Here is a 7,944-nt window from a genome sequence, read left to right as displayed (position 1 = left end):
GCCCCCTGGTCTTGCCTCAAGGTGCTGCTCTTATCCGACTGTGACAGCTGGTGCCACAGTTTAGGCTTGCTTTACGCGATTCTGTTCATTTAACGTCAGCTGGGGACGTCTCCTACCAGAAAATTTTTAACTGGAGCTGCCACCGACCCATTTGAATTATCGTGTAGATGTGTCTGGAGACTTTTCCGCACAGTATCCCACTGCGACATTTGGTACGAAAATTGTGTGCAGTTGTCTGTATCAAGCGAATTAAATTCCCTCGAACTAAGTGGAGTAACTGAGGATGAAATGAGTGAAGATGTAATGACATGAGATGACATCAGTGAAAGCGCTTAGAAACTGCAGACCTTTGATGGTAATCAATATGTTATGACAAATGAAAACTTTGCTAGAAAGGGTACTGAACACGGAAATCCGCTTTTACCGGACCGTCACCTTAGTCTTTTCTGTAATGATGTATAACACACCCCAGTAAACGTTCTACGTGCGTGAAACATTACAAACAGTAAACATTAAATTAAAATTCATCAAAACTAAAATGCTCTTGAGAGTTAAAGTTAATATTTTCAATTAAAAAGTGCTTCTAAGTAAGCCTTTTTTTAAAAAGTAAGTTGACTATTTTTCATATTAAATAGCCAAAAGTCAAAGGAACTGTTGTCTAATTTAAAGATGTGTGCAGTGTATGCCGATTGATTGTTCTGGTGGATGACGCGTATGGCAGAAGTGTAGACTGGATAGATGAGCATTCCACTAGAGCCATGCACACAACTTGGGCAGAGTCATGGGAACACCAAAAAGACGAAAGATTGGCATGCCTAGTACGGTATGGGAAAACCGTTGGTATTAAAAACGGCTTCGACTCGTCTCGTAGTGGATAAGTGCGGGTCTTGTATGGTTTTGGAGAGAATATGATACAATTCTCCTTCCAAAACAGTGGCAAGTTCACGTAACGATGGTGGAGGTGGACAGCGTTTTCGCACCCATCTCTCCAAAGGAGACGACAAACGCTCGATAATATTCAGATCTGGTGGCTGTGGTGAACAAGGGAGAAGCCATTATTTGTCATCGTTCTCACAAAATCAGTACTGGACGATGCGAGCTGGGTTCTGTCGTCTCGGAACATAGCCTCACCATTGCAGAATAAATATTGTACCACCGGATGGACCTTACCAGCGTATATGATCACATAGTCCTTGACAGTAATGCATCCCTGCAGAGTACCCATGCGGCCCATGTAATACCAAGACATGGCTACCCAAATCATAATCGAACATCAACCACATTTCACTTTTGGCATGTATGCTCTGCCAGATGTTAGAAACAGTACGAAACAAAACTCATCCGACCAAATGACTTCCGTTCACTGCTCGATAGCTTTTATGTGTTTGGCACCACGTTTTCTTGTCAGACGCATCTGCACCACTGACGAGTGGTTTTGTAATTGCAGCTCGCCTTGCAGTTCCCTGTCTATGGAGCACACTTGGTGTCTTTTCGGTGCTGATGGTGATCGTGAGTGCGCCAAACATTTCTGCAGAGACTTTTGCAACCGTCGACCTCTAATTTTTCGCAACAATCCTCTGCAATTATCGGCTTTCACGATCACCAAACACACACTTCCGTCCGCTTTGTGACTTTGCAGATGTTGTTTTCCCATTTTCCCGGTACGCGGCATAAATCTTCTTGAAACTCCTAACACTTCCGCTGCCTTGGAACGGAGTGGTAGAAAAAGCCAGCAGGTGAGTATGTTCCTATGAGCCATGATTTCATACATTTTCTGAAACCGTGCCTGTTCAACCCGTGTCTACTTTACATATGTTTTACACATACGTATGTAGATCCATATAGAATCTGTATATCCTTAACATTGTGTGTCTATGTATCCATCCCATCCATATCCTCTTTGAATGACGGAGTGAGTGAATGTGTATTGTGTTTTCATAGTGTTTGATTGTGGTTAAACTTAGCGTCTGTTACGGCGGCAGTTTAGCCGACTCTTGTATAGGTTTAAAGCGAGTCAAAGAAATTTGCTTCCTTCTGGTCGGCCCTCTATTGTGCTCAAGTGCCAAAGGATATTTTGTAACCACTTTCGCTACCTGAGTAGACCCCGATTTCGATAGGATGCTCTGCGCTGGGATTTTGGTGGGTGAAGTTGCTGATGGAGTTCGTTTGCAGCCGTAGATACAGTAGCTGTGACGGTGCAGATTTCAGCCTAGTTGAAATATTAATCTGTTTCTTGTAGATCTTCAGGCCTTAATAATCATTTGGTATAGTTTGTTCAGTTTCGGGACTCTTAGAACTTTGCAATCATTCGATTTTTATTGACAGTTGTTTTGTTCTCCCGAAACTGAGAAACGCGATGTGCGATGTGCCTGGTTTAAGCTGGTATTCTCGTTTCTCAGTATGAGTGTGCACGTGGTGGCGTTTCTTATGTTCTTAATTCTTCTGTCTCTTTAGTTTCATTTCTGTTCTGTAATTTCTATGCTTTAGTACGTGTGCTTTTGTTCGTTCTATCCCATGTGCTACTATATGGCTTAGAGAGCCTTCAGCTCTCGGAATCTGTTTCCTCCTGCAATTACTTTGCATTAATTTTCTTATGCAGTTAATCCTCTCATTAGAATAAACGATTTTCAGAAGTTTTATATTTTCTCTTCGTCTGGTCATGAGTGACTTGGACCGTATGGCTCTGAGCACTATGGGACTTAACTGTTGAGGTCATCAGTCCCCTAGAACTTAGAACTACTTAAACCTAACTAACCTAAGAACGTCACCACATCCATGCCCGAGGCAGGATTCGAACCTGCGACCGTAGCGGTTGCGCGGTCTCAGACTGAAGCGCCTAGAACCATTCCGGCCACTCCGGCCGGCAAGGTCTGAACCGTATGCTCGAATAGAAAATGACGAATGAGCCTTCAGCTCTACATTCCCCAGTTCTTCCCTTTGTCGGTAGGCTTCAAATTAAAGTTCCACTGGAGTGTGTATTATTTCCTGCGTGCATTTCTGCACATATCGTAATATTTTGTTGATTTTCCGATGTGAGTGCTTTGGGTGATTACACCACCGCTTGAGGCTACAATGTGCTTAAGGTTGTGATTATTTTAGCATCGCAGTTTATTTTATATTTGTAGTCATCTGTTCGTTTCCTGTCTTTATTACTTCGGAAATCGGGTATGTTCGTGGTTTATTTTGCAAGATAATTTGTTCAGCCGCGTGATTCTTTTCTGGTCCATGTTAGGTACATCCGCATTTCTGTGCATTCCTGCGCCACTGTTTCCATTCTGAATAGCATTTCGTGTCGTAATTTCCATTCAGTTCCATGGTATAGGCATTAGGCCAGTGAAGCAAATCTTACTGAACTACATGTGTTCATTTGCATGTTGTAGTTCTTCTAATTCCTTTTCCTCCCTCTGCTTGGTGTTAGTGTGGATGTGAAAGACTTGTCTGCTCCGCGTAGCATAAAACTGTTCCTATTTTACCAGTATCCAACGATGTATAAACCCATGAGGCAATGCATTTGTTTAATTTTTGCACTCACTTGGTTCTTCAAAGAAGGTACCGGCAACCATTATGTTTGTATGTACATGCGTAATGTTTTCTTATTGTCTGCACAGAATAAATATTCAGTGCAGTTTAAATAGTACAGTGTTTTTTCTTGCGCAGATGTATACAGGTCCATTCGTTTATTTTCTTACTAAGTAAATATTCACGGGGCGGCGGGGAGGGCGCGCCAAAGCTTCTCTCTCTGCTTCGTCTGCATGGTTTATATTGGAACAACTAAAAGGAGTGTTAGTACCCGCCTAACGGAACACATAAGGAACTGTAGATTGGGACAGATTGAGAAATCAGCTGTACCGGAACACGTTTTCAAAGACGGTGATCACGAAATAAAATTTAGTGAGACAAACGTGATAGCTAGGACCTCACATTATTATACTCGCATGTATAGAGAAGCTATAGAGATCTACAAGCACGGAAATAATTTTAATAGAAAAGAAGAAGGATTAAAACTAGACAAGATATGGCGGTCGACTTTGCACCAACGAAGTGACAATCGATTACCTGTAATCGAGAGAGATGGCACTAGGCAGAGATAGTTTCAAAAGTCTAAAGCACGTGACGAGTGGTGGCGCCATCTAAGTGTTCTATATAAGTGGGACCTCCAGCGCCTAGCAGCCAGTCGTCGACTCACCTCAGAAGATGTTGCCTGCAGTCGGCAACGAAACGTCAGGGAGGAGAAGAAGTTTTATATATGGACCACGGCAATTCAGTTCGGAAGTTTTAATTAATGAAGACGCCAGCCGTGAAAGCTTACATGTTATGAGAAGAGATCTGGTTATCTACCAATCCAAGGCAACATGTCGATACCCTGTAGAGCATGTTGGGCTACAACAGTGGCATGCTGGTGACCACTATCCCGATGGAAAAAAACACCGCAGAAATGCTGTCCATCAATAGCAGCACAACAGGTCGAATCACCAGGTTGACATACAACTTTGCAGTCAGGGTGTGTGGGATAACCACGAGAGTGCTCCTGCTGTCATATGAAATCTCTACTGAGCTCCCGCTTGACACAACTGAAGTCGCAAATAGCGATGGTTTGTGGTCAGTGGGATGCATACTACAGGGCGTCTGGCTCTGTGCTATCCCTGAAGTAATCGCTTTGTAGCAGTTCGTTCTGTCACTGCGATTCCAACTGCTGCTCAGATTGCTGCTGTATTGTGTTTCTGCCAGTTCAGGTTGTTCAGCTTCTCTCTGACTTTTTCCCAAGGGTCAAATAAACATGTGACCATTCTTGCTGCCCTTCCCTGTATGAGTTCAGCATCCCCTGTTGGTCGCGAGAACTGAAGATTCGCGCCAGAGCAGGATATGAACCTGTATCTCCAGCTTGTTCCAAGTCAGAAGGATTGCCCTACGTTTGACTGTTCGGAAAGAAACTAGGAGGGAAACACAAGCGATACTGAATGTTTGTACTGGAGGCGTCTTAAGGCGTACAAATACTTCGACATTATCATATTTATTTCTCATTATTGGTTCAAAAATGGTTCAAATGGCTCTGAGCACTACGGGACTTAACATCTGAGGTCATCAGTCCCCTAGAACTTAGAACTACTTAAACCTAACTAACCTAAGGACATCACACACATCCATGCCCGAGGCAGGATTCGAACCTGCGACCGTAGCAGTCGCGCGGTTCCGGACTGCAGCGCCTAGAATCGCGTGGCCACTGCGGTCGGCTTTCTCATTATTCTTTTTTAACATAACATGTCATATCCTCCCAGCATTTCTTCTCCATATCACGTTATAATTGCGTCCACTTTACTTTCTGCCGAATCGCTACATAGTCTGCAAAATGTAGCATTATCTTCTATTTTCCTGACACTTTTCTGTTGCTTCATTGTACCATAGAACCCCGCTGATTCGAACTCCGCATATCCAAAATTTGGGATAATCCGAAAAAAATCCGGGATAGAATAAAAATTAGTAGAAACCTTATTTTTAGTGTAAAGAAAGATTTTATTATGCTGTAGAACTGAAAAACGCTTTATTGAAACAGTTTTTCAGAATGAAACGTTTATTTCACTGGTAGCTGCAGTACTGTATCACAAGTTTATAAAGCGCTACCGCAATTTTCACTTACAGTAGCTTCCAAAATCGATAATCTTCTTTTCCCGGAATGAACTGAATCTGCTTGATGATGTGATGTTGTGACAGCGTCGCACGAGCATCACGTCATTTGCTGTGGCAACAGTTTGCTGTTCTACGTAGCGTAATGCCAATTCAGTGGCATCTGCAGGCGTCAGAATATGACTCAGTATGTTTACAGATGTCTTATCCTCCGATATCTTCGTCCTTAGAATTGTCATCACGTTGATTATGGAGTATAGAGGCAATGTCTTCGTCACTGATTTCTTAATGGCCAGCATTATCGACTTATATCCATTCTTAAAGGCAATTTCCCCTGCATCCTCACAATCCGGGATTTCTTAAATAAGCTCAAGGATATCCTTATTGTCAGATAGCGGAGTGGATGGGGTTTCTCCAAATATGAGACGTGGCCACAGTTTCTTCCGCGATGTTTGTATTAAATGTTTCTTCGAATTACCCCAAGCCCTGACTAGCCAGTAGATGACGTCTTTAATGTTACGTTTTTCAGTTTTTCTAAATGTAACAATTCTCTCCTCCGTTTAGAAGTCACAGAGACTTTTTTCTGTAATTCAGCTTCAGGCTTTGTAACACACCTTGATCCAATGGCTGCAAGAAAGAAGTTACATTTGGTGGCAAAAAAATGCTTTGATGTCTCCATCGACTAGCTGCATTTGTGAAGGATCAGATGGAACATTGCCAATCAAAAACAGAGCTCGAGGTAGCAGTTCATTTTGTGTATTGAACTTTCTAACAGAGAGAACAAATTGTTTCTCTAACCACTCTCTAAACGGAACACGGGTCATCCGAGTTCTACTTTCCTTTTTGTAATAAAAATGGAGAGCGTTGACATTTATGTCTTTTAGGACTTCAGTTAAGCTACCATTAGCGGTAATTTGTGTGTTGCCACGGCTTTGCTACAGACTTAAATAGTAAGGCGTTGTTTATTCATTTTAAAACCTAGTGCAGCGGCAATCTTTTCGAATTAGATCTTTCGTAGGGAATTATTAGAAATTCACTCCAGTCTGGTGAGCGTCATAAGCTCGTTAGTAATTTTCTGAAGATATCAAGTCAGCAAACTCAAGCAAGAATGCATCTGTGGCGGCAACATTGGCTGATAATTTTTCTCCACTTATCGTTAATTGACGTACCTCGTGTTTTTTCTTCGAATGGCCTAACCATCGATTGCTAGCAATAAATGTTGGATCACCATTAATATGTTTGTTCAGTTGCAGAACCTTTTCTTGAATAAATGTACCGCTATCAGGAACGCCTTTTTGTCTTTTCTGAGCAAACCACAAGAAAGTCGCATCGTCAGTTTTATCTTACGATGACACGTTGGAGTCGTCGCTTTGTCCCAAAGTTTTCTCACTAGCTGTATCGCAGAAGCTTCCACTTTTCCTCCGACTTTTTTCCTAGTCATTGATAGTGACTGTCCCGAAACGAAATTCAACAGCGAATTTTGTAGCACTTTCTCCATTGTCAAGACGCTTAAGCAGTTACAGTTTTTCTTTTAATATACAGGAACTATGTATCGTTTGCCTGACATTGTGCTGTACTATACGGTATAAAATCCGTTTTATGTGTACAGTGTTAATTTATGAACTAGCAACATGAACACAATACTGTGTAGGTCAATCCAATTTATTCTCCATACTATACGTAGAATGGGCAACTGCCTTGCCGCAGTGGATACACCGGTTCCCGTCAGATCACCGAAGTTAAGCGCTGTCGGGCGTGGCCGGCACTTAGATGGGTGACCATCCGGGCCGCCATGCGCTGTTGCCATTTTTCGGGGTGCACTCAGCCTCGTGATGCCAATTGAGGAGCTACTCGACTGAAAAGTAACGGCTCCGGTCAAATAAAACCATCATAACGATCGGGAGAGCAGTGTGCTGACCCCTTCCCCCTCCTATCCGCATCCTGAGCTGAGGATGGACACAGCAGTCGGATGGTACCGATGGGCCACTTGCGGCCTGAAGACGGAGTGGCTGCCACTATACGTAGAATATCCCCTAACAGCAGTCCGATAAACTGTCCTTAATTCCTCTGAAAAAGATAGCAACTCTACCGTATAAGATTGGCTACGTATTTGTATTGCTGTAGAGTAATGTGTGCGGTAAAGGCAACATTGCCATTTCCTTGCCATGCTACATTGCCACATCCTCGTATCGCTACGTTACATTGCAGTGTGGCTGCTAATCCTATACAGTACCTGTATTTCTATATTTTGTGTATATACAGTACTTTTTTCGGATAGTTCGAACATTTCCGAATCCAAAGAGACCACACCCCCAATACACT

General features: G+C 42.7%; 1 pseudogene; it reads left to right on the top strand.

The window, feature by feature from the left end:
* Window positions 1-7,310: 7,310 nt before the first annotated feature.
* On the top strand, window positions 7,311-7,428 carry LOC124620432 (annotated as a pseudogene).
* Window positions 7,429-7,944: the final 516 nt, after the last annotated feature.

The sequence above is a fragment of the Schistocerca americana genome, chromosome 6 (assembly GCF_021461395.2).
Source record: "Schistocerca americana isolate TAMUIC-IGC-003095 chromosome 6, iqSchAmer2.1, whole genome shotgun sequence".
Lineage (NCBI taxonomy): Eukaryota > Metazoa > Arthropoda > Insecta > Orthoptera > Acrididae > Schistocerca > Schistocerca americana.
Note: the sequence above shows the minus strand (reverse complement) of the source record. Positions and strands in the feature narration are given on the sequence as shown.